The sequence below is a fragment of the Elaeis guineensis genome, chromosome 1, assembly GCF_000442705.2.
Source record: "Elaeis guineensis isolate ETL-2024a chromosome 1, EG11, whole genome shotgun sequence".
Classification (NCBI taxonomy): Eukaryota; Viridiplantae; Streptophyta; class Magnoliopsida; order Arecales; family Arecaceae; genus Elaeis; species Elaeis guineensis.
In genome coordinates, this window is record NC_025993.2 from 101,238,038 (window position 1) to 101,264,513 (window position 26,476).

The 26,476-nt window shown below is 33.8% G+C and overlaps 1 pseudogene; it reads left to right on the forward strand.

Moving 5' to 3' along the window:
- Positions 1-415: 415 nt before the first annotated feature.
- On the forward strand, positions 416-18,835 carry LOC105060794 (uncharacterized; annotated as a pseudogene).
- The last annotated feature ends 7,641 nt before the right edge of the window (positions 18,836-26,476 follow it).

Sequence of the window (26,476 nt, forward strand, 5' to 3'; positions counted from 1 at the left end):
CCCTCTTTAGAGTTATGGAGAAGGCTCAACAAAGAATGGTATTGGTTGCTCCATAAAGGAGCATTGCCGCCTTGAAGGTCTCAAGGTGGTTGATGGGATCAGCAGTCCTGTCGTAAATTTCAAATTATGGAGCCTTGAAGTGCCGAGAAAGTGGCTCCTACATAATCCTTGAATCAAAGGGCAAGTCACTATTAAACCTATTGGAAGGCATTGAGGAGGTATTATGGATCGCATCGATCCACTGATCAAGTTTTCAAAGCCATCACTCAAGCACGGGGTCTCGGGCGATATAAGCCTCGGAGTGCTGAGGGGATCGCCGACCAGAGGTTGAATCATGCCCTAATCGAAGACTCAGAGATCATCGCCTTCTTAGTTCTAAGGTGGCTCTGGAGGGTCCGTCTCCTCTCCGGGCTTTATGGAGGTACCCGTGGTTGTTCTGGTGGTGGCGACGGCTGTGAAGCCGAATTCAATGGTTGTGCCGCTGAAAGAGATGCAGGGGGAGTCTGATCAGGTTGTGATGCCACCTGTGGGGTGATGGGATGGCCTAGATCACCTTGACGGTAGCCGTCAAAGTCTGGACCTACTGAAAAAGTTGAACTAGTCCGTCATGACTAACACCGACTGAGGAGGTGGAGGAGTCTCTGCCACTGGCAAGTGTATTTGGTTGTTGGCCTGGCTCTCCGTCGGCCGCGAGGCGGTGGCGTTGGTGTGGCGAGATGAAACTCTCTTAAGTGGCATGATTGTTTGCCACTCTCAATCTGCACTTCTCCAAATGGATTCAAATACCCTTCCTTTAGCGCCAATCTGTTGGTGTGAGAATCTATACAGGATCAAGATGCTGGAGTGGACGATGAAGTGGGCCTCTTGAGGATGAGACCTACACAGAAGTCTTGACAGAAGGTTGCTTCAGCGAGGACCCTCCAACACTTTAAGTTAGAACTCTCGTTCAACAGATGGAGGAGTGTGAGAAGCAGAATAATGACGTATCTTTTTGGAGTCCTCTTTAAACCTCCTTTATGGACAGAGGATTGGAACTTCAGTTAACAAATTAGTTGGCACGATCCCACCCGATCAGAATGCAATTGGCTTGAGGTGGTAAGATTATCGTTCGAGATTTTTAGAATGTGGCGGATGCGGTTTTCTTATCAGCTTTGCGATAGTTGTCTCCTGGCAGGCATTGAATTTTGAATTAAGTTACCATCGAGATGAAGACTGATCGACAACGACTAAGAGGCAGTCTTCCTGTGTCATCATCGGGTCAAAAAGCTAAGGACCAAAGGCCTATTCGGAAGGTAAAGATTGGTTGGCTTGATATGATCAGCCAATGACCATCTTCTGATCGAACTGAACTGAACTGAACTCGTCAGCCTAGGCTACAGGAGTCAACTAATGAGGAAATATTAGCTATTATGCACGAGGGTTGCCAAGCAGTAGACTGATGGGCTTTCGTCTGCTCATAGTGTGAAGCATCAATCGGATAAATGTCGATACTAGTTCGATGAAAGTTATGGCTGACCATGGGTCGGCAAGAGCTTCAGTAAGCAGGCCTACTATGCTTGGATATCTTGGGCTCTAGGCCTTTTCATATCATTGACCCATGCAAAATTTCTCCCAACACTCTTCATTATATAAATATATTTATTATATATATCATAATTTATATTATATATAATTTAATATATCATAATAATATATTATAAATATTATATTATATTATATCATATATTAATGTGTTAGATTATATATAATATATTAATGTGTTAGATTATATATCATATGTTAATGTGTTAGATTATATATAATACATTACATCATCATTATATTCTTTTTATATGATTATATTATTATTATATGGTTAGACGTATTTTAGGAATAAAATCAAAAATTTAATTTTTTAATATAAAAATGATTTACCCACCTCCTAGGCTTCTAGTTTTCTCCTATTTTATAGGTAAATGCCATTCATGTGAAAATAATTTATCCATCTAGTAAAGTATATAAATATGAATAAATTGATTAATAAAAAAATTAATTAATTTTTTTATAATATTTATCTACCAAAGAACAGATCCTTAAATACCTAGTATATATTGCTTGTCTTTAGGTGTTTAAACCATCTTTAACTTTGAGCCAATCTTGAGAAAATACGAGGCATCTAAAAGTATCTAAGCACACTTTAAATATTTATAAAATATGTTATTATCAAGTAAATAATGATATATATTGTAGAGGGAGCAAAATTTTAGTTCCACATCGATTGTTCAGTCAGACTATCTTGCTTTATAAGGCTTCAAAATCTTCCAACCCTTTGAGAGGTGCCTTTTGGCCCATGCAACATGACTCTGAAGGACAAAGCCGTGCGAGACGTCCAAAGCAAACATACCTATCATGCGGGTGGGGCTGCCTTACGTCCACGTGACTACAGATGCATCCAAAGAGCCGGTCCGACCTTATAAGCCTGGCTGACCGGATCGTAACAATGGTGGCCCATGCAGGTCTCCCCCCAATAGGCAAGGTCTCCTGACTGGAGGGGCCACTGCTGTGGAGAGAGCGAAATTTTAGTCCCATATTGGTTGTTCAGTCAGACCACCTTGTCTTATAAAACTTCGAAACCTTCTAACCCCTCGAGATACACCTTTTGACCCACGCAATGCGGCCCCGAAGGACAAAGCCATGTGGAGACTCCATAGGGATGCCCAAAGCAGACAATTCCATACTGGTGAGGCCGCCTTATGCCAATATAGCTATGGATGCATCTCGAGAGTCGGTCCAACTTTATGAGCCTAGCTGTTTGGACCGTAACAATATAGATAATGAATGCTATATATATCAAAAACTTACCAAAAAATATAACTAGTAAATATTTAAAAAAATGCGTGAGTGCAAACAAAAAACGCATTGTATAATCGGTAGGCTTTAGATTATTAAAACAAGTCCAATCTTGATTAGGTAAAATCAAAATATTGCTTCAACCACCCATCATCCATCAAAGCACAACTTGGTTCACCTAGCTATATTCCGGTCAAGAATTGGTGCTTACATGGGACAACTTGGTGGTGTTGGTTCGACATTGTCTTTCATCAGGCTATCATTGATTTTACATCAAACTTTGGTAGATGGCTTCTATCTTTACCTCCAGTAAATTTTTATCTAATCTTAAGGTACGGTCAACAGGAGAGGTACCTATCTCTTGGAATTCTGATCCAAAAATATTATTTATTTTTTTTCATGCATATTTTTTTCTTACACCGTGATTACACGTTATCATATGTGATGCACGTGCACACGAAGGCTCGATATAAATATATATATAAAAAAATTTATACACCACATATGATATAGAAAAATATATCATGCTATCTGATTGGATCATGTAACCATCACTTTTCACTATGCATTTATATCCGTAATTTTATTTTATTCGTTTGAAATTTTGAACGATAAAAATATATTTTTTTAAATTATAATATTTTATGTCGGTATAATGGCATTCTGTACGGAATGTTATAATTTTTTCATAAAATATCATCAAGAAAAAAAGATTTTTTTTTATTAAAAAATTTATAAATATTTTAAAAAATAAAAAATTATGACATTTTGTGGAAAAATTATAACATCCTGTGTATAATATCATAATAGCGATACAGGATATCATAATTTAAAAAAAAATAATTATTTTCATCATTTAAAATTTTAAATAAAAAATAAAATTATGGATATTAAATATGTATTAAAAAGTGATAGTTATATGGTATGATCAATGGAGCGGTATATATATATATATTTTTATGCTGTTTGGGTGTTACATAAGACTATCCCGTTCTTCCCCCTCTCCGCCGGCCCCTTCTCCCCCCGCCCCCCAAAAAAAAAAAAAAATGGAAAAAGGAAAACCCGGTTCAATACTTTAAAATCAGTGATTTTGAGCTCCGTAATAGAGCGAGCAATTGAGTTTGCTTGTTAAAGAACCTCTTTTCCTGGCACCGAATCTCGCATAAAAAAGGTTCAGCTTTGATCATAAGTTTTTTCTGTTCACAAGAAAGGAAGTTGCATGAAACCTAGCTTTCTTGCCTGGAATCTTCTATTTATTGGCATACATTGTTAGATATTGGCTTAGGATTTTTGGTGTCTCATGAGAACCATATTGTAATGACTAGACTGCAAAACCATGAACTTGTTGGTGCCTGAGATCCATACAATCACCAATTCCTATACCAGCTTTAATTTTATCTGCACATACCTAAATTGAAAGAAGCGAGAACATCATCAGGTGAATGCTTGCAAAAGTTCATCTTTAAAAATAATTTAGTGTGAGGAAGCGTCTCCATAACGATAGTTATGGTGAAATTGGAGGCTATATGAAAGCACATAAAGTACCTTGGTAAAAGTTTCTGGCTGCTAAATTATCAAGCTTGTGTAATATTGGAGGTAGCTTATCAGGAGACTGTCGTTATGTGCAGTCATCACCTACAAATTGATATACCTCGTTTTATCAGATGCCTCCAAAAAGACATAATTGATATACTCATGATGTCCGGACAAACTTTCACTAGATGTATTGTATCTGTACTATTCGAATACAGAAGGTCTGTACCATCCTGATACATGAGGTCCTTCTTCTTCAAGCATGAGCCCTTCACAGCTACCTGTGTCTCATTTGACATATATCCTAGAAAATAATCCCCAATTGATTTAGTTCTCTTAATGTAAGGGGTAAAATATAAAGGTATTTATCAACGTACTGAGTTGAAGGGGAAAAGAATAGATGAATTTGATGAACTCAGACATCCATCCTTTTCATGTTGCTAAAAAATAGTACATCTGGACTTATGTTTATAGGAATGTGATGGTAAATGCATGCATGAGCATATAAACATAGGTTTATGTAGATATCTAGGCATGCATAAAATATATCTATGCACATATTGTTATGCACATTTACATACATACATACATAAATGCATGCATGCATGCAAATGGTTATCTATGTGTAAATGTATATGCATAGCTAGGGCTGCAAGCTGGGGGGTTGGATTGGTGATAGGCAAAACCCAAATATAATCCATATTCGGATCATGTTAAAAAATAGAATCCGAACTTAATCCACTTCTCTTTAGGTTGGACCGGATCATGTGTATTATTGATTTTATCAATTCACATGATTTTTCAGGTTAAATTGGTTTAACAACAATTCCAATACAAACCATTACACACACACACACACACACACACACATATATATATATATATATATATATATATATATATATATATATATATATATATATATATATATATATATATATATATATATATATATATATATATGTATGTATGTATGTATGTATGCATGTGTATATACATACATATAGACATACAGACAGACACAGATACATACAGACATACATACAAACACACACACACAGAGATATATATACCGACATACATACACAGATACACACACACAAACATAGACACACATACATGCATAACACACATATACATACATACAAACATACATTATATATATATATGTGTGTGTGTGTGTGTTGGAGGAGGGGGGGTTTTCGGGGGGGGGTGTGGTGAGACTTGGGTAAGATCGATCAGATTTGGATTCGGATTCAGTCAGATCAAAACTGGATAATGGAAGTCCTACATCAATGTTTCAAGCCATTGGATATGATCTACTATTATGCAAGTACTTGTACACCAAAAATTATATGATTTGAAGATCCCTAATCTATGCATCAAGTGATCAAAAAATATATCTAATTCAATTTTATTTAGACTGTTCAATTTTTGACTACTTGATGCATAAGTTAAGGATTTTCAAATCATATGATTTTTTATGTACAAGTAGTTTTGAGTTATTAAATCCGGCTTGGATCATCAATGTAAGATCCTTATTTTTAAGTTTTGATCTGACCGGGTTTGAAAATGTAGGATCTTTATTATTAAGTTTTGATCGACTGGATTTGAGTCCAAATCCAGTTGACTTGATTCTAGCCTGACTCTCTACACACACATATGCATACATACAGATACACACGCACATCGAGATACATACATACATGTGTGTATATGTGTGTGTGTGTATACAGACATACATATACGGATTCTAATAACTAAGCAAGATAACTCGGATAAGGTTTGATAGTTACGGTGCCTGCACAATTTTTCATATTTGGATGGCGTTGACTTCAAATAGTAGTTGATATAACTATGAGCATCCTGGAATAGTTGGGATCAGGCTTGATGGTTATGATTGTGGTTTTGACTTTAATTCATACCTTATGATTCAAGTGCTTGAGTATCCTAGTAGAAAAATTTTTTGTACACCGCATGCGGTGATTGGCTCACGCACGGAGCCAGTGAAAAAAAAAAAATTTTTTTTCTAAGCACTGCCCGGCCCCACGTATGAGCCAATCACCACGTGGGGTGCACAAAAAATTTTTCATCCCAGCTTGGGCTCAATTTAGCCCATGAAGAGTGCTTTCATGAAACAAAAAAAAGTTAGCTTCATGCACCTTGCAGCTAAATTTTGCTTTCATATTAACAGACATCAGTTGTTTTGCCATTCTTCTTATCATAACTTGTACACTTGTTGGATTACCAAGTTTCTCTTTATGATTTACTGACACGTATCATCTTTTTTTAATTATAGGAGAGATGGTGGGCAGTTATTTACATGATGAAATTAGAGAGGAACTAGATAACGACCACCAATCTGGGGTTCCGACTTCACCATCTTCTTCAGGTGGGTTTCATCAATTGCTTTGAAAGGAGTATATAGAGAAGATACGCCACCCAGCATATTTTTGGTGGAATGTTCAAAATATTTTACAAGCTCGTTGCATGCACCGAGTATCTGCTTTTGAGAATGTAGGTTCGCTGAGGTCTGAGGAACATCCGGCAATCATTTCAGATCGGGCTGCCATTGAGAAAATTGAATGACTCCCAACCTGTTATTATCTTTTGACAACATCTAGCCAGGCATGGAGACTTCAAGACGAAATATTGCCTTCTTGGTTCGTACGCATGTCTCCAGCTTTATTTGGTTTCTACCTCCTGATGTGATTCTTATGATTGCCAATTGGAAGTGATCAATTATGTTTGTCACATAACAGAGAATTAGAAGCTTATAAAGCTCATATTCGTTTTTTCTTTGACTTTTATTACTCAATTGGAGATCATATCTCTATATATCTTTTTGTTTAAAACGGTTGCTTGGAGCAGCCTTTATTGGTTTGAGATATTTTACAAGTGAATTTGCCTTCTCAGGTGAGGAGGAGAATCCCTTACTGTTATTTGGACAGTACAGCGATGATGAATTGGATCATGTGCATCTTCCAGCAGCTTGAATGGGTGCAACCTAATGAGGACAACACACCTTGTGAAAAGCCATTTTTGTCACCCTGTATAGCATGTTATCACTATATTTCTTTGAAAACATAATAATACCTGATGACACCTTTTCGTATCCTTAAGAAGTCTTGGTGTAATGCTGACATCATTAAGAATCCAACTTTGAGAACACTGGTAAGCTGTATCTTTTGTGTTTGCAAACTTGTCAGCTTCAGTCTTAAGTTCTTGTCTGGTTCAGAAAAAAAAAAAAAAAAGAAAGAAAAGGAACAGAAAACACATTTGTGCATCATATAAGCTTCTTTTACAACAGTAGACTGTCAACAAATAAAATATAAAATTGGTGTCATGACCTGCCATTCTGATCATGTTGAACCTGCATCAGAGTCTGAAGCTCATATTGCTTAAGCACAAAAGTCTGTGTAATTGAATGCATGGCCATTTTATGATTATTTTTATTCTGAAAACAATTACACTGGTGAATGTGGTTGTTATAGCCCGGCCCAATTAGGCCTTAAACCCAGCCCACAAAACCCAAATGAAAAAAAAAAAAAAGAAAGGGAAACAGAGGAGAAGACTCCCAAAGGGAGTCTTCTTCCCCCTTTCACCGGCTCCCAACCGGAGTCGGAAAGAGCCCCCTCCAGCTCTATTTAAAGAGGAGAACCCTCCCTTCTCCCTCTCATCGGAGAATCCGAAGTCCATCGACGGCAATCGTCGAAAAGCCATTGTGGAAGACCGTCCCTGTGCCCATCAAGATTTCTCGTCGGAAAAGCTTCACCGGCATCGAAGGTGAGCCTCCTCCCCTTCCTCTCTTCTCCTCCTTTCTTTCCGTGCCTGTGTGCACGATCGCCGGTGATCGGAGTCGCCGGATTTTGTTGCGGAAGAAACCTCTGTTTTTACCCTCTTTTTTTTAGTTTTTCGAGCGTCGGTGGTCGCCGTTGGCCACCAGTTTGGGTCCCTCCGAGCCGCCCGTCGTTGCCCTTTTGTCGCCGGCCAGTCTCGTGCCGGATCGATCGCCAGCTGGCCGACTAATCGAGGGGATTGTGAGGTCTCCTGTTTTGGCCCAAAGGAAGCCACGGGAAGAAGAAGGAAGGAAAAGAAAAAGAAAAAAAAAGAAAAGAAAAGAAAAAGAAAAAAGAAGAAGAAGAAAAAATAGAAAAAAAAATATATAGACTCTCTCCTCTCTCTCTTCCTCTTTTCTTCTCTCTACTTTCTCTTTCTCTCTCTAACTCTCTCTATTTTCTCTCTCTAGATTATTTCTCTCTCCTAAGATTTTCTAAAATTTTGAGAAGAATGATCATGAATTTAAATGATCTTAGTGATAGATTTTTGATCTGTGATCGACGGACGGTACACCAGCACTCACTTTGATCAGATTAGGTATTTTTTAAGATTCTATTTCCCATGATTTTATTGAATTATCCACATGATAATTTTATCATGATTTGATCTGATCGATCGAATTTATTGAATCATATCATCTGAAGAGTCCAAGATAATTTTTTCTCTCTAAAATTTTCTCTCTCTAGCTGTTTCTCTCTCGATCGATTTCTCTCTCTAAAAAGATTAGTCAATGAAAAAAAAAATTTAATATTTTTGATCTGATGAAGAATCTTGATCCATGATTGACGGCAGTGTATTGGCACTCACCTTGATCAGATCCGATATTTCTTAATTTGATTATCCATGATCCTGATTTAACCATGATTTGGATTAGATCATTTTGATCACATCAATCGAGATGTTAGACTATGGCATCTGATTAATTCGAATTGTACCTCATGAATTCTCTCTCCTTCGATTTTCTCTCTCCACTTGATTTTATGAAATCAATGAAGAAACCTCGGTCCTATCACTTTGAATCCGATTTGATCTGATAGTCAAATTTTGGATCGTTTATGTCCTAATTAGATTTCGATTAGATGCAATTAGATGATTAGATCCAATCTAAACCGTTGAAATATGGTATTCATATTTTTTTTAATTATTGAAATTGATCCCATATAGGATTGTGGATGTTTGATCATGGGATATCGTGATACGATCTACGAACAAAATTTTTAAAAGAAAATTTATAGAATTATGTGGATTTATTGAAATACATTCGAGGTAAGTAATATTTTATTTTTTTTAGATTTATCAATAAATTATAATAAATTTTTCTGACATGATTTGTAAAATGATGCATGAATTGGATGAATGATATTTTATTATAAAAATATCTTATTCAAAATGTTATGATGAAGCATGATTGAACATATTGATTTTATGATACATTATATTGATTGATTTTGATACTACATGATTATATGTTTTCTTATTGAAATTAGAATATGAAATATGATTTATGAACAATTCTGATAAAAGAACAATATGAATTGACAATCTGACTATGTAAAGGATCCCGCCAATGGGGACATATACATTGACAATTGATTTATTCTGAGAATTTATATCGCCAGCGAGACCAGCGATATATCGCCAGAGAGACCAGCGATAAATTGCTAGAGAGGCCAGCGGTTCCGAAGGACTTTGCTGCTAGATGATTCGCAGCTCACCGCAAGAAGATACGCGGTGTTATGACTCTGTCACAAAAAAAATATGGTCATAGCTCACGGTTGACGAAAAAAATTTAAGAATGAAAGAAATTAAAATCTCGAAAGAAACTCAAATTTTTGAAAAAGAAATAAATTTAGCATAAACTATATTGTATAATCGAAATTGATTTCGAATTGATGAACTCTGTATGTTTATTTTCTATAAATGATTATTTACTTTAATACCTGATGAAATATGTTGAAAGTGATCATTGTTTACTAGATTGTCTAGTTCATTACCTCCTATTTTACTATTTTTACAGATGTTGAGGAATTAAGATGATACAAGATATGAATAGAAGAGTGATCAGAAGCAGAATCTTCATATTTTTATTTTAGGTTGAAAGTCTTACTGAATTTGATGTAAGACCTATGAATCATTGTTGAATTTATTGAGATATTAAAGAAGAAATTTAGATCATTATATTTTAGATTTAAATTATTGACTAATTATTTCACTATTGTTTTATGATAGCATGATAAGATGCCTTGCATGCTTATGAGACGAGTTTTCTATGAGTATGCGGCAGTTTTCATGACCCTCGATTCACAATCTCAGGTCGGAGGCGTGACAATTAGAGTGGTATCAGAGTATTAGTGGATGAACTAAGATGTATATAGAATGAGTGTCAGTGGATAGACACTAGGAACATTATGGTGTAGATCTTTGATGATTGAAGTGGAAGAAATCTTTATAATTTTTTATTAAACATTGAGATTATGTATGAAAGGATCACAAGAGATTATGACATATAGAGTTTGAAATATGATGAATGATCTATGGATTATGATATGATTAGTTAAATTTTGATCGAAAATGATAACAAAAGGATTGATATGAAAATTTTATTATATATTATGGTTATTAATTTGATCATTGATTATTCAAGTGAATCGTAAGTTCAAATTCGATGTGAGAATAATACTATGATATTACTTTTAGTTGAGAAGTTGACTATTACTGGCAAGATAAAGATTTGATGATAAAATATTGTTCTAGGATGGACTAAAAAAATCTTTTATGATGCTTAATTAGAATATTTATCGAAATTAAATTTGATATATGGATTATATATAAAGTGGCATATTAGGATGAATACATATCTGAGAATATTGCAAAGAAACATATTTCTTATTGATGAAATCGATTATGAGATTGTAAGATATTCATTATACTAGAATCTTTAATCATCATCTTTGGATCTAAATAATAGATCTTATTGTGTCTCTTGGAGACTATATGATGTGTATAAAATTTTAATTTAAAGATTTCGTATCTAAGTTGATCAAGAGATTTTTTGATGTTATTGTTGAGGTTGTTAATAAAAAATTGATATATTTGGATTAAGATAAAAGATCTGATTTATATTTATTTGAGATTATGGGATCCATATGAATTTATAATTTAAAATTTTTGGATCTAGGAATTGATATGGAGTTCTTTTTACTTTTGTTAATGAGGTCTCTGATTGAATCTATTAAGTAGAGAATTGATTTTTTTTTAGGATTGTATGATTGTTATGAAAGGATACTCGATAGATATTGAAGATTCTAATGATAAAAATTTAAAAAAAAAAAGAATAATGATTTGAAATTCTTATATATTCTGATTATGTCCTAATTCGATAGAGCATCGAAGAATTTTCTCATTGATTTGACTATAAAGATTTTGATTTAGAATTTATCAAATTGAATTGATATGAGAATTAAGATTTGATTCATATTGATTATAGTAAATCTATATGATGGTTTTAAATGTGATATTGGACTCAAGAGTTAATCAAGATTATTGTACACCAGTAAAAGTATGAATGAGAATCAGAAGTTAATCTTTGACTTCAATTAAAATTTAAAATTTTAGATCTTTTCTATTGATAAAATAAAGAAATAATTTGATCAAAATTTTTTTTGATGAATCTAAAAAATTTTGATAGTTAGAACAGAATACGCAGCGGAAGCATGGTGATCTGGATTACTTTGAGTAAGTCAGGAATGTTGACTCTTTGAGTTAAAAAATTATGATAGATAATATGATTTGATACAAGAAATTTATTGATATTAGAAAGAATAATATTTTAAAAAAATTTGGATATCCTTAATATGATTTTTAAAAGTAGTGCTTCCACCTACTATGCTACAGAAATATTTAGCATCCTAATTCTAGGATGAGTGGATCCTTGATTTTTTATTTTAGATTTAGAATATTTAGAGATAATTTTTTTCTATCTTAGAATTAAATTTTATAATTCTCTATTTATTAGGAAGAATTTGAGATTGTTTATCGAATAATGATTTTGATCTTAGATTATTATACTCAAATATTTATCTCCAGGGTATAATAAAATTTGAAGTTTGAACTTTTTTGATTATTATTATTTCTCTGACTGAATAAAAAAGATTGAGGTTATCTATTGATATTGATGATTATTCTACAAAAGATAGATTGAAGTTATTTATAATTTAATCTGATAATGAATTGATTAATTAAGAGTAGTTAATGTTTAGATAAAGAAAATTGATATACTTACTTAGAATAAAGACATTGATTTTGATTATAAGAAAAAAATAGTTTTAATTTAGATCAACTTTTGAGTTATTGATTTTTTCTTATGGAATGACTTAATGATAAAAATTTGCTTTAAGAATTAGAATATTTAAGAGTTTGAGGGTTTGAGTAAAAAAATTTTGATAACTAGAAATAGTGATTTTGATTCTAATCAACACCGGTAATATTGATCTTTTCCAATGACTTAATGATGAAGTTGCATCGAGAATTAAAATATCAAAAATTTGAGAATGAGATTGAAATGGTAAATATTTAACCTTTGAAAGTACGAATAAGAGAAAATATTTTTAAATTTTGATTGATTAGAATGTCATCATATGCTTTATAGAAGTATGTTTTCCTATCTTATGATGGGTTGATTAATTAAGAGCGGCTAGTATTTTAAAAAAAAATAAAATTTTTATTCAAAAAATTAAGATATTGATTTTCTTCTATTTATAAGAGATAGGTTTGATTTTGATCTAGTCATGAGGTATTGAACATTATTTTATAGGGAATGAGAGTATGATTTTGAAATCTTAAAATATTAAAAATCTTTGAGATGTTAATTTTAATAATAAAAAATGAATAGTTTTATTTCAGATCGATATTTGATGTATTGATTTTTTCCTTATGAAATGATATAAGAATGAATTTATATTAAGAATTAGAATATTAAAATATTTGAGGATGAGATTAAAGTAAGAAACTATGAAGACTCAAGCAAGAAAAAATTTCAAAAATGAAATTTCTTTTAGAGGGAAAAAATGTTATAGTCCGGCCCAATTAGGCCTTAAACCCAGCCCACAAAGCCCAAACGAAAAAAAAAAAAGAGGAAGGAAAAACAGAGGAGAAGACTCCTGAAAAGAGTCTTTTTCCTCCTTTCACCGGCTTCCAACCAGAGTCGGAAAGAGCCCCCTCTAGCTCTATTTAAGGAGGAGAACCCTCTTCTTTCCCTCTCATCAGAGAACTCGAAGTCCATCGGCAGCAATCGTCGAAAAGCCACTATGAAAGACCATCCCTATGCCCATCGAGATTTCTCATCGGAAAAGCTTTACCGGCATCGAAGGTGAGCCTCCTCCCCTTCCTCTCTTCTCCTTCTTTCTTTCCGTGCCCATATGCGCGATCGTCGGCGACCGGAGTCGTCGGATTTTGTTGCGGAAGAAACCTCTATTTTTACCCTCTTTTCTTTGATTTTTTGGGTGCCGGTGATCGCCATCGGCCACCAGTTTGGGTCCTTTCGAGCTGCCCGTCGTCGTCCTTTTGTCGTCGACCAGTCTCGTGCCAGATCGACCGTCGGTCGGTCGACTAATCGAGAGGATTGTGAGGTCCCCTATTTTGGCCTAAAGGAAGCCGCGGAAAGAAGAAGGAAGGAAAAGAAAAAGAAAAAAAAAAGAAGAAGAAAAAATACAAAAAAAAAATATATTGACTCTCTCCTTTCTCTCTCTCCCTCTTTTCTTCTCTCTACTTTCTCTTTCTCTTTCTAGTGTCTCTTTATTTTCTCTCTCTACTTTCTCTCTCTAAATTATTTCTCTCTCCTAAGATTTTCTAGAATTTTAAAAAGAATGATGATGAATTTAAATGATCCTAGTGATGGATTTTTGATCTGTGATCGTCGAACGGTACACCGGTACCCACTTTGATCATATTAGGTATTTTTTAAAATTTTATTTTTCATGATTTTATTGAATTATCCACATGATAATTTCAGCATGATTTGATCTGATCGATCGGATTTATTGAATCATATTATCTGAAGAGTCCAAGATAAATTTCTCTCTCTAAAATTTTATCTCTCTAGAATTTTCTCTTTCTAAGCTATTTTTTTCTCGATCGATTTCTCTCTCTAAAAAGATTAGTCAATGAAAGAATTTTTTTTAATATTTTTTATCTGATGAAAAATTTTGATCCATGATTGTCGGATAGTGTATTGGCAATCACCTTGATCAGATCCGATATTTCTCAATTTGATTATCCATGATCCTGATTTTATTATGATTTGGATTAGATCATTTTGATCACATCAATGGAGATGTTAGACTATGGCATCTGATTAATTCGAATTGTACCTCATAAATTTTTGCTTCTCTGATTTTCTCTCTCCACTTAATTTTATGAAACCAATGAAGAAACCTCGATTCTATCACTTCGAATTCGATTTGATCTGATAGTCAAATTTTAGATCATTTATGTCCTAATTAGATTTTGATTAGATGCAATTAGATGATCGGACCCAATTTAAACCGTTGAAATATGGTATTCGTATTCTTTCTAATTATTAAAATTGATCCCGTATAGGATTGTGGATGTTTGATCATGGGATATCGCGATATGATCTACGAACAAAATTTTTGAAAAAAAAATTATAGAATTATGTGAATTTATTGAAATGCATTCGAGATAAGTAATGTTTTATTTTTTTTAGATTTATCGATAAATTATAATAGATTTTTCTGACACGATTTGTGAAACGATGCATGAATTGGATGAATGATATTTTATTATGAAAATATCTTATTCGAAATATTATGATGAAGCATGATTGAACATATTGATTTTATGATGCATTATATTGATTGATTTTGATACTACATGATTATATATTTTCTTATTGAAATTAGAATATGAAACATAATTTATGAAGAATTCTGATATAAGAACAATATGAATTGACAACCTGACTATGTAAAAGACCCCGCCAATGGGGACATATACATTGGCAATTGATTTATCCTGAGGATTTATATCGCCAGCAAGACCAGCGACATATCGTCAGAGAGACCAGCGACAAAATGCCAGAGAGACCAGCGGTTCTGAAGGACTTTGCTGCCAGATAATTCGCAGCTCACCGCAAGAAGATACGCGGTGTTATGATCCTGCCACAAGAAAAATATGGTCATAGCTCACGGTTGACGAAAAGAATTTAAGAATAAAAAAAATTAAAATCTCAAAAGAAACTCAAATTTTTGAAAAAAAAAATAAATTTGGCATGAACTATATTGCATAATCGAAATTGATTTTGAATTGATGAACTCTATATGCTTATTTTTTATAAATAATTATTTACTTTAATGCCTAATAAAATCTGTTGAAAGTGATCATTGCTTACTGGGCTGTCTAGCTCATTACCTCCTGTTTTACTGTTTTTATAGATGTTGAGGAATTAAGATGATACAAGATATGAATGGAAGAGTGATCAAAAGTAGAATCTCCATACTTTTATTTTAGGTTGAAAGTCTTATTGAATTTGATGTAAGGCCTATGAATCATTGTTGAATTTATTGAGATATTAAAGAAGAAATTTAGATCGTTATGTTTTGGATTTAAATTATTGACTAATTATTCCGCTGTTATTTTATGATATCATGATAAGATACCTTGCATGCTTATAGGAAGAGTTTTCTATGAATATGCGGTGGTTGTCATGATCTTCGATTCACAATCTCGGATCGGAGTTGAAAGTGATCGAGCTACTTTCGTCAATCTTTATACATGTTTTATTAAACTAGAGCAATTGAGCAATGTTAGGTGCATTCTTTTGGGGCATCAAGCTACAGTTCATAGATCTTTATTTAACGCTGTCCTCATTTTTTTTGGTTAATTAATAGGGAATGCAAGTAGGGCCATGTAGTTTTGTCCTGTTGGTGTCTTATATGGAACTTGTGGCCGGTATATTATGCGTGTTTGGAGAAAATATAATACTTAAAGCCAGTATGAGTGTACCATTTTATCTGTTTTCAGATTTCTATATGCTTTAAAATCAATAATTTTCAGAATCAAGCTTTGTTTTAGAAAAAAAAATTAGCAGGTCCATTATTTATGTCCTTTTTGGATTTGGGTCCGTCGCCAGATCCCGTGAACCTGCTTTTAGCCAGGCTCTGTCAGGCATATGTACATTAGTCACTAGGTTTTGTGGGTCCTCGAAATTTTGTACCATCATTCTTGGGGAAAGATATTGTTCATAAATTAGATAATTCTTTAGCCTAAAGCATAGTCTTTTTCCTCAAGTAATACTCTGCATCTGTCATAACAAACAATAGCAGATCCTTTGGTTTGGCAATATAATATTTTCTAGAGCAGGCACAGTTCTATTTCCAACTGTTTGATGTTTTATGATATATTTGCTTGGATTTATGGTGCCTACCTTTGCTTACACGACTAAAGTACTCATGAACCTTGTGGTTGTTTTTCCTGTTGTCTTACCATGACGGCTGTTTTGGACCATTTAGTGCTTTACTTCCTACCATAACTTGTTTGTCCGTGTATCATCTTGCATTTTCTTTTGACTATCATTTCATGACCCATCAAGATTTTCTTGCTAACTTCTTGTAACTTTAATCTTTCAGTTAATGGTTGATAGAGATACTTGTGCTTTTTAGGGGCAATGACTGTCAGCTGTAATTTATTTGTTCTGATAAATCAATTATGGTAGGTATTTTCACTTAAACCTCTTCATCTACCTGCTAATTAATCACCAAAATATTGATTTTGACAGGTTCAGGAAAGTGCAGATGCAGCATTGAGAAAGCTACTAACTAGTGCTGGCGATATTAAACAAGACTCAGATAAATTGGATACCGTCAAGAATGTGGATGGTAAGGATCCAAAAGAAAGTCAGATAAATTTTGTGGCTACTGAATACGGTGAATCTGATTCCACAACTAAAACTGTTCCTGATGCTTCTGGAATGCAAATTATTGGTGATATGACTGGTGGTTGGAAGTTATTACTGGAATACTGTGACAGGGGAAACTTCATGGGAGATACCTATACATGATGAGTTGGCTTTAGGATCGGGAACAAGCAAAGGGGGAAATGTTTCTTCTGCAATGGAAGAAAAAGTAGATTTCAATGTGCCTGCTCATACTCATTCTGACACCCAATTAGCAGCATACTGTAATGTTTTGGCTGCTGACGGGAATGGTGATGGTGATTCAATCACCAGAAGCATGGAGACCTATGTAAGTGTGGAGATGGGAGTACATGGAGAGAGAGATTGTACATGCAGCTTATGATGTTAATCAGGGTTTAACACATTACAAGAGTTCTCTAGTTGGTGTATCTTGTGAGAAATCCTCTGCACTGTCTGCTTTTGGTTCCTGACAACAGTCAACTGTTCTCGTTTCAGAACATATGACTGACTCGGTGGAAGACCGTCGTATGTCAAACGATGAAGATAAGCTTCTGACAATACATCACCTGGTGGATGCCATGAAACAGTGGATGTTCATTCTGCTCAATGCGTGAAATTTGGTGAAAATTTATTGAAGAGATTGAAGGCATTCGAAGGGTATTTACTGTTTTTGAGTCTTCTGGTTTCTTTCTATATCTTTATTTCCATTTGGCTTCTTTTTTAAATACATGTGCTTCCAAAAATAAATGTGCATTTTCTTATATGTGAAAGATATGGTGGTTTTAGGCCCCAGAACAGTCTTGATGGATTTCAGTGGATTGTGAAAGAGGTTGAGGTCAGAATATCAGATTGCAAAGCATTATCATCACATGGATCATCGTTACCAACATTCTGGCGGCATACAGAGTCGCAACTTAAACAACTTGAATCTGCTTTTGCCGAAGGGGAGTCTTCTCGTCCGGTTCAATCTAAACGCTGCAGCTAAGCAGACGCCGAGAAAAAAGCCTTTATGGTGGGAAGACGATTGTGTGCAAAATCATGTAGAAAGAGGATCTAATGTGGTTGAAAGGAACAGCGCATATGGTGCTGCTGAAAATAATTGCTGTTCTTTTACCAGTGATGTTAGGAAAGTTCATCAGATGGAAGCCAACAACTGCATGCCTAAGAGTGAAAGTATCAAGATTGTAGGGCTTTCTTCTGGTTCGGTGAGCCAGGGCATAGGAAGTGAGAAGGAGACAGAGTTTTTGCTGTCCAAAGTTGAAGATGTGGACATGGATGTGGAAATGGAGGCTGATAAAGAAACTGTTGCAGGCCAGATGGTGGTGATTTATCAAGTGCAGAATGTCTGGCTCCAACAGAGCAAATAATTCAGCCAAATCTCTCGTCTTTAGAATGCTGCCCTTCTATTCCATTAGATGAGTCTAGCATTCCACCTCCTCTGAATGAAAAGTGGATTCCTCCCCCAACTCCTCATAATGAACCAGTTCCTCCACCTGAAGAACCACCTGCATCTGCACCATTGCTTCCGATTATGAAATTCCGTACCAGCATGAATCACGTCTGGTCGGTTCCATGTGGTACAGCGTAGAACCGCACGAAACTATGGAGTTCTCGTATGTAGGTGGGGTGGGCATTGGGTGTCTGGGTAGCTTTTAGGATGAGCTTTCGGAAGGCAGAGAAGCAACTTCTTTCATTTTTATTTTAAATAAAAATAATAATAATAATAATTAAGAGATCTCCTATAATTTTATCAAAAAATTAAGATATTTCAATCAGATTTAAAATAATCTATTTTTTTCTCATTATATTTTATTTTTTTGACCAAAAAATGATAATAAAAAAAAAATTATATCAAAATTTTTAATTTTGATATGATTTCGTTATATGTTGTAAATGTTTGGATGGTCTATACACAATGACGTTAAAATCGTTAATTTTTTTAATTATATATTTTAAAATTAAAAATATATTTTTAAAATAAAAAAAATAAAATTTTAAAAATAATTATAAAATTAAAATATTATTTAGAACGATTCAAATTACTTTCAGTATAAAATTGATGTCCGATTATAAAGATTTTGATGCATGATGCGTATAGTAGTTTAGACTTAATTTTGAAATAAACTTAAAAAATAAATAATCTCTTGACTGCTCCTGAATATGCATTAAAGATTATTTATTTTTTAATTTTATTCAAAATTAAGCCTAGGCTATCATGTGTATCATGTATCAAGATCTTCACAATCGGATATCAATTTTATACCAAAAGCAATTTGAATCATTTTAAACAATATTTCGATTTTACAATTATATTTTAAATTTTATTTTATTTTTATAATTTTTTTATTTTAAAATATATTTTTTAATTTTAAAATATATAATTAATAAAAATTAATAATTTTAGTGTCCTCGTGTAGTTCATTCAAAAATCTATAATATAGAATAAAATCGTACCAAAATCAAAAATTTTGATATAATTTTTTTTATTTTTTTATTTATTATAATATTTCGATCAAAAAATATAAAAAAAATAAATGAGTGAAGAAAAGTTAGATTATTCTGGAACTTGATTAAAATATCTTGATTTTTTGATAAAATTATGATTAAAATTATTTTTTTATTTAAAATAAAAAAAAAATAAATAAAGTAAAGATGCTTCTCTGCTTTTGGAAAGCTTATCCTAAAAGCTACCCAGACACCTGGTACCCACCGCACCTCCCACCCATATGTGGCTCGGTTCGGGTTCGAACCGAACTGACCAAAACCTGAGATTCAAGACTGTACCGCACCGAACCAACCAGTCATGTGCGGGGGCGTGGTGGCATGGAGCTGCACACGTGATGCAAAGTTGCGCGGGTCTGTACTTTGCCTCTCCATCTGTTCACATGTTGCATGATATGCGGAATGCGGCACACCAACTCACTCCTTGGACCAGATGCTATAAGTGTGTGCATGTGCGCATTCACATGTGTGACGAAAATTTAAAAAACACGGTCACGCTGCACTTGCCCGTGTGAACTAGCACAGTTCCCTAAGTACAGGACTATATCTCACCATACTGTGCCAGTTATGTGCAGGGGTGCAGTGCCCTGTTTCTGTTATGGGCCTGTACACATGCAGAGGTGTATATTCTGCATGTGGTGCACCGTGTCCTCGGACCTTACATTACACATGCATGTTGTGCTCTGATTTATCAATGGATAGCTAATGTTAGGTGCATATCTCTATTGATGGTAGGTATTTTTCTTTAAAAAAAAAAAGGTCGGGGTTGATGTCTGGACTATAAAAAGAGATGCATAAGAAAGTTTGATGTGAGTGTCATGTTTAATATGGCCATATGAAAGTGATATTACCCTACATCACTGAAGGGGTGTGTAGGTTTTTGCCTTGTATACTTTCCTAGGTATCTACTAGCTTATATCCAAGGCTCATTGTCAGTAATCTATAATTACCTTAATTATAACATCCTTTTACCTGAAAAGGAAGTTAAAATGCATGGGTATGCCAAATTGCCTCATGGAGATTCGGCATGTGCTTTGCTCCATCTCGTCTATTTGGATCTTTGGGAGCAATCATTCATAGTGTACACATCATTTAGTGTTTCATCTTAAGCTCATGAAAGGTGAATCAAACACATTAATGTGATCTTTTATTGATTGCACAGGTGTGAACGAGTGAAACACAGGAGAGTAGAAGCAAAAGCTGAAGTAGGTGAAACACCAAGATAGGAGGCAGTTGAGATTGTGAAGGAGCAGCCTGATCTAGTAGAACTCTCCAAAGATCTCCCTTCTGAATGGCAGGTCTGCCTAACAGCACATCTCCACCTTTATCCTTCCTAAACAAGAACTGAATTTTCAATAAAATGCTTCTTAAGAAATGCAATTTGAGTGATCAGAGGCACGTTATTCTATCGTTCCTTCTTTTTTTTTTTATCCTGTCTCTGATAAATTGATGCAAGTAGACTATTCTTAGGAGAAATTTGGTTCGTAACCGGAATCAAAATGAGAATGAAAATGGTTTGGAATCGGAATTGGAATGGCAAAATCTCCCAAAGCATTTGGTTTGTGACTGGAATCAAAATTGGAATCGAAATTGGAATGAAAAATTGAATCCATAGAGGAGAATAGGGATTGAGTTCTATATAAATTGACCCATTCCCATTCCACTCCGAAATCGGAATGGGACTCCTCCCAACCAAACGATTGCAATAGAAGTCACCCATTTCGATTACGATTTCAGACCTCCATTCTCCACAATCAAACACCCACTTACACTGATAGATCTTTCTCTCCTAATATTCGTCTCTCTTTGATATATGGAAAAATCAGTGTATTTGCAACATAATTCTATTCATTATGAAACAAGGTCTTATGTTCCCAAAAATTTAGGGTCCTAAAAGGGCAAATTGGGGACAGATCAAATTTTTGACTTTTTTTTTTTTTTTTTTTAACACAAAGTGGCTGTCCCAAGACTCCAACCCGTGCCACTGCACCAAGTAATGTCCCCTGTGATTCCGTCTGTTAGAAACTTACCAAATAGATCTTTAAAATCTAACATGCATATTTTGATAAAAAGTTGTTGGCTCGAATCTAAGTTTGCAAAAAGGAGGCATGTCTGCAATTCAAAGAAAAAAGACAGTATTTTGCTGTATTTCCTTTTTCTCTGTTTTGATAGGAGGAAGTAAATGCATGCTTCCTCTTAGTACTATATTTATCTCAGGCTTATTGGGACGGAACAACAAAGGAAGTCTATTATGGAAATAGCATCACCTCAGAGGTAACTTGGACTCGGCCAGCAAGATGAGAAACCATTTCTTAGCAATTAGTTTCCCATCTTTGATTGTACATACTTTATGATTTTAGGTAGATATTCTTACTCTATGTATGATGGTACTGAACAAGCTTTTTGTTGGGAGAATTGAGTGTTCCACCAGCTGCATTTTTGTAATACAAATGCTGTCACATCTCATGTTTTCCTCCATGATAATGGGCTACTTTTTTCCCCCCCTAATATCACCCACATTAATTTTGGTTATTCTTTGGTCTCTGGTATTATTAACTTGCATGTTGGAGACCTTGTGAGTTATCATTGCCTGTCTCCCATTTCAGAAATTGGCAGGCTGGAATTCTTCAACCTGGCTGCTTAATGTTCAGAAGTTTTCAGGTACATGGATCGCTGGTGCTGTGGAACCAGCGCTCTCCATTTTAACTGTGAACTGGAAAGGATCTGGAGCTATTCATGTAGTATCCTTAGGAAATTGTTCATTACATCCTGAGTTAAGCTGGCTATGTCAACTATGCACTTTTGTTAGAGGTTATTAAATTCCCGGATTTTATTTAGCACAACAAATTGCAGACTTATGCCTGTGGATGTGATTATATGGGCAGTTAAAATTATATTTCTTGGATCTTTCCTTTTGAAGTTAATGGAGTGCCTTTATACGTATACCCTCATTTACAGGGGTGCATTATTATTATTATTATTATTATTTTTAAAAAAATCTTTTGGCTCTATTGGTGTAATACTTGAAGTGTTTGGGGTCAGGGAATTAAATCACGCTATGATTTTTTGGATTTATCCAGGTCAGCATGTGAAAATCTCCTCATAAATTAATTTTTACTTTACATCATTTACTTTGGTTTTGCCAAAATAAAATAATATATGTTTTTATATATCTTGAACATAGTGTGGACATTTTACGTATATCTATGAATTATCTAAATAATTTTTTATCTGCAGGTTGTTCTTTCAATATCACTATACCTGTTAAATGGAAAGAAGGGACAATCCAACCTTTCTCCAAAATTCAGCAAAATTATAAAGAAAATTGTAGCAAATTTGATTCTTAATTATTTTTGGAAGCCAAGATAAATAAAAAAAGAAAGAAAGAAAAGAAAAAGAAAAATTTTGCACATATTTCAAAATAAGTTAGAGTTTTAGTGATCTACTTTTTCTTTTATTTTCTTGAGCTCACATACATTAAAAAAAAAAAAGAGAAAAATAATTTGCTTTCCGTGTCATGACAATCAAAGCAATTAGAAAAGTTAATATCATAATACCTCTTTTTTTTTTTCAATTATATTCTAAAATTTTTATTATATTTGTGTTACATAAAATTATATTTTTTATTTGCATTGAACTATTCGGAACCGGGGTTTCTTGCGTGATCGTTTTGACTCGGGAATGGGAAGGGGCGTCTCTGAATTGGTAACTATGAGCCATATCTCATTCTATCTGGCGTCTCTGAATTGGCAACTATGAGCCGTATCTCATTCTATCTACCATATTTTTTTTTCCAAAAATGACTCAAATAGTTCAGTTGTTTAGACAGAATGAAGCGAAAATAAGGGGTGCATTTGTTTAGAAAATTTGATCAAAAGGTGGACTAGTGATTGGGGAACATCATGTTCAGGTTTCAAACTAGAATTTATGACGTACGAAAGATGGGAAATAAAAATAAGACTTATAATGATGGTTACCCTACCGTGGTGACATAATGACCTTGTGTAACCATCATTATAAATCTATCTTTTATTTCCCCTCTCATTAAGGCATCTTTGGTACAACATAAATGACTGTAAGGATACACAAATGACTTCGCCATATTTGGAAGGGAAATAAAAATAAGATTTATAGTGATGGTTACCATACAGTGCAGCTGATGATTTTGGTAGCCACCATCGTAAATCTTACTTTTATTTTCCCTCCAATTAAGGCATCTTTGGTACATCATAAATGACTGAGTGTAAGGATACAAAAACTTTCCATTCAGACCATCGAGTGAATCAATTTTGAATCCTCTCCAATATAGGAGTGGTTGGAGAGGCCTAGTCCATCAATCTTAGCCGAGCATGTAGAAATTATTGGTTAAGACGATTCTTTCGTGTATCTTTTGCATCGTCCAATAACAAGCCAGCACATCATCTATTAGTGAAAAAAGATACATTATTATATAAGTTTGATTGAAAATTTTAAATTAAAAAAAAATATTATTAATTATAATTGACTAGCTGATAATTTTTATTATTTTAAAAAAAAATTAAAATTTTCAAATAATGTACTAGTTTATTATTAGATGGTACAAGATACATATAGTAAAACTATTCTAACTAATAATTTCTTTATATATTATCATGTCCATAATTGATCAGTCAATGTGTATGACCGTTGCATCATGCATGTCCAATCATGATTGATCTGCTTGCCCTCTTCAGTCCAATCTTGTATCCGGGGGATCCAAACTCATCAAAAAGACACTCAACATTTTACAAGAACATGTAAAATGTAAAGGCCACATTTAGACCTGCTTTTGCCACCATCTTGCATGGTCATGCAAGCAAGTCCAGTAGGAGAAGAAACCTACTAATTATTACAAAGGGTCATCATTCTTTTTATTACCATCCAACCTTTTCTTTGGTAGAATTTTTTTAATTATTTTATTTTTCTGTAAGATATGTATAGAGGCCTGGAGAAGTTAAAGCGCGGGAATAGCCTCACATGTAGCAGAAGGTGAAGAGAAGTAGTTGGAACTGGAAAAGAATATTAGTTAGGAGTCCATTTGGACTGCTGGATGCTTGAGATCGAAACCATAATTTTTAGTATTATACATTATAAAGCTTGGCTTGGCACATCTCAACGGGCCACGGGCCTCTCCTAGCCTATCCCTCCAAAGAGGAGAAAAAGCTAATATGCCGTAAGATCGACATGTCTATCATAGACCAACTTGTGGCATGGCAAGAGGTTAATTTCAACGAGAGACTAATTGTCAGGCAGATCTAGATAAAAACAATCGACAGGTTGTTTTCTACCTAGATCTGAACTCTGAAGAGTCCAATTGTAGTATGATAAGGACTCTCTATATATAAAAGAGGGCATAAGATAGTAGGTTTGGATATCTATGTTACTCTTCTCTTTTCTATTATCTGTTTCATCAAAATCCTACTGAGTAGATCTGATATGGACTAGATACCAGCATATCCATATCCATATTTATTTTATCCGATGAATATAAATACAGATACAGATATTATTTAGATGTAAAAATTTATATCAGTATTTGTTTTAAATAGATAGAATACAATTCAGATATTGAAAGTATGAATATATAATTATAGATATAAGTTAGATAATTAAACTTTATGACTACAAAATCAAGGATATTAGACAATAGATGAAAAGTCAAGTTAATAGCATGTTTATGTAGTTGTATATTTTTTTAAAAAAAATTAATAAGTATAATATAAAATTATATAGGGTTACAGATAGATTCAGATATTCAAATGCGGATCAAATGGTTGTCTATCCATATCTATATCATTTTTTTATGGATATGGATATGGATATAAATATTGGTTGGATCTTCACATTTTCATCTATATTTGAATTAATTCGAATATGAAAATAAATCTAGATAAATATTATCCATATCACTTTCAGCTCTAAGGATAGAGCATTGATGTACCATGGAGAGATATGGATTTATACAAAAAAAAAAAGAAAAGCAAAAGAGGCCGTTAGAGCTGATTCAGCTGGAAGGCCTTGGATGCCTAAATTATATATGACTTTGAAGGATGACAGAAAAAGAAGAAGATTAAAAAAAAAAAGTATTGTAGAATAATCTAATATCCATATCATATATCATACCTCAAATTTGGGACATAACACGGCCATGCTATCGAGGGATGGAACCCACAATAACATGAAGTCAATCTATCATAATCATCTAAAATCCATCAAATAAAAAAATTCAATTCCATCGAGCATAAATTTTTCATGATAATGCAATATTTAGAAAATAACAGGTAATACAAAATAAAGCATTTTATAGAGCATATAACAAAACAAGTTATAAATTCAACATGCATGCATAAATCATGTATATTTCACAATCATGAATCGTAAATCATTTTCATCATGCATTCATGTCATGTTTCAAAACATTGCTCACAGATATTCATGCTAAGGTCACTATTATACCCGTGACAGGGTCATGTTTCTTAATCGACAGAGTTCTTAATTCATGTGTCAACTTTATACCCGCTGGCAGGACCATGTTTCGTGTGAATGCTAGCTCCGGATGTCGACCTTCCCGAAGAGATTCATTCATAGCCATCTGAGAGACTTTTTGAAATCATTATATATTTTTCTTAAAACATCATATACATAGATGAAAAATAATAAAATTTCATGCTTCATAATCATACAATTTTTTATAAAATACATTCATATAATCAATGTTCATAATAAAACATGCTTTTTCATATCACATATGCTGATCCTTATTTTATGACAAATATGATTTCATCAATAAGAGATCATATGCATGAAAATCATGGAGATTTA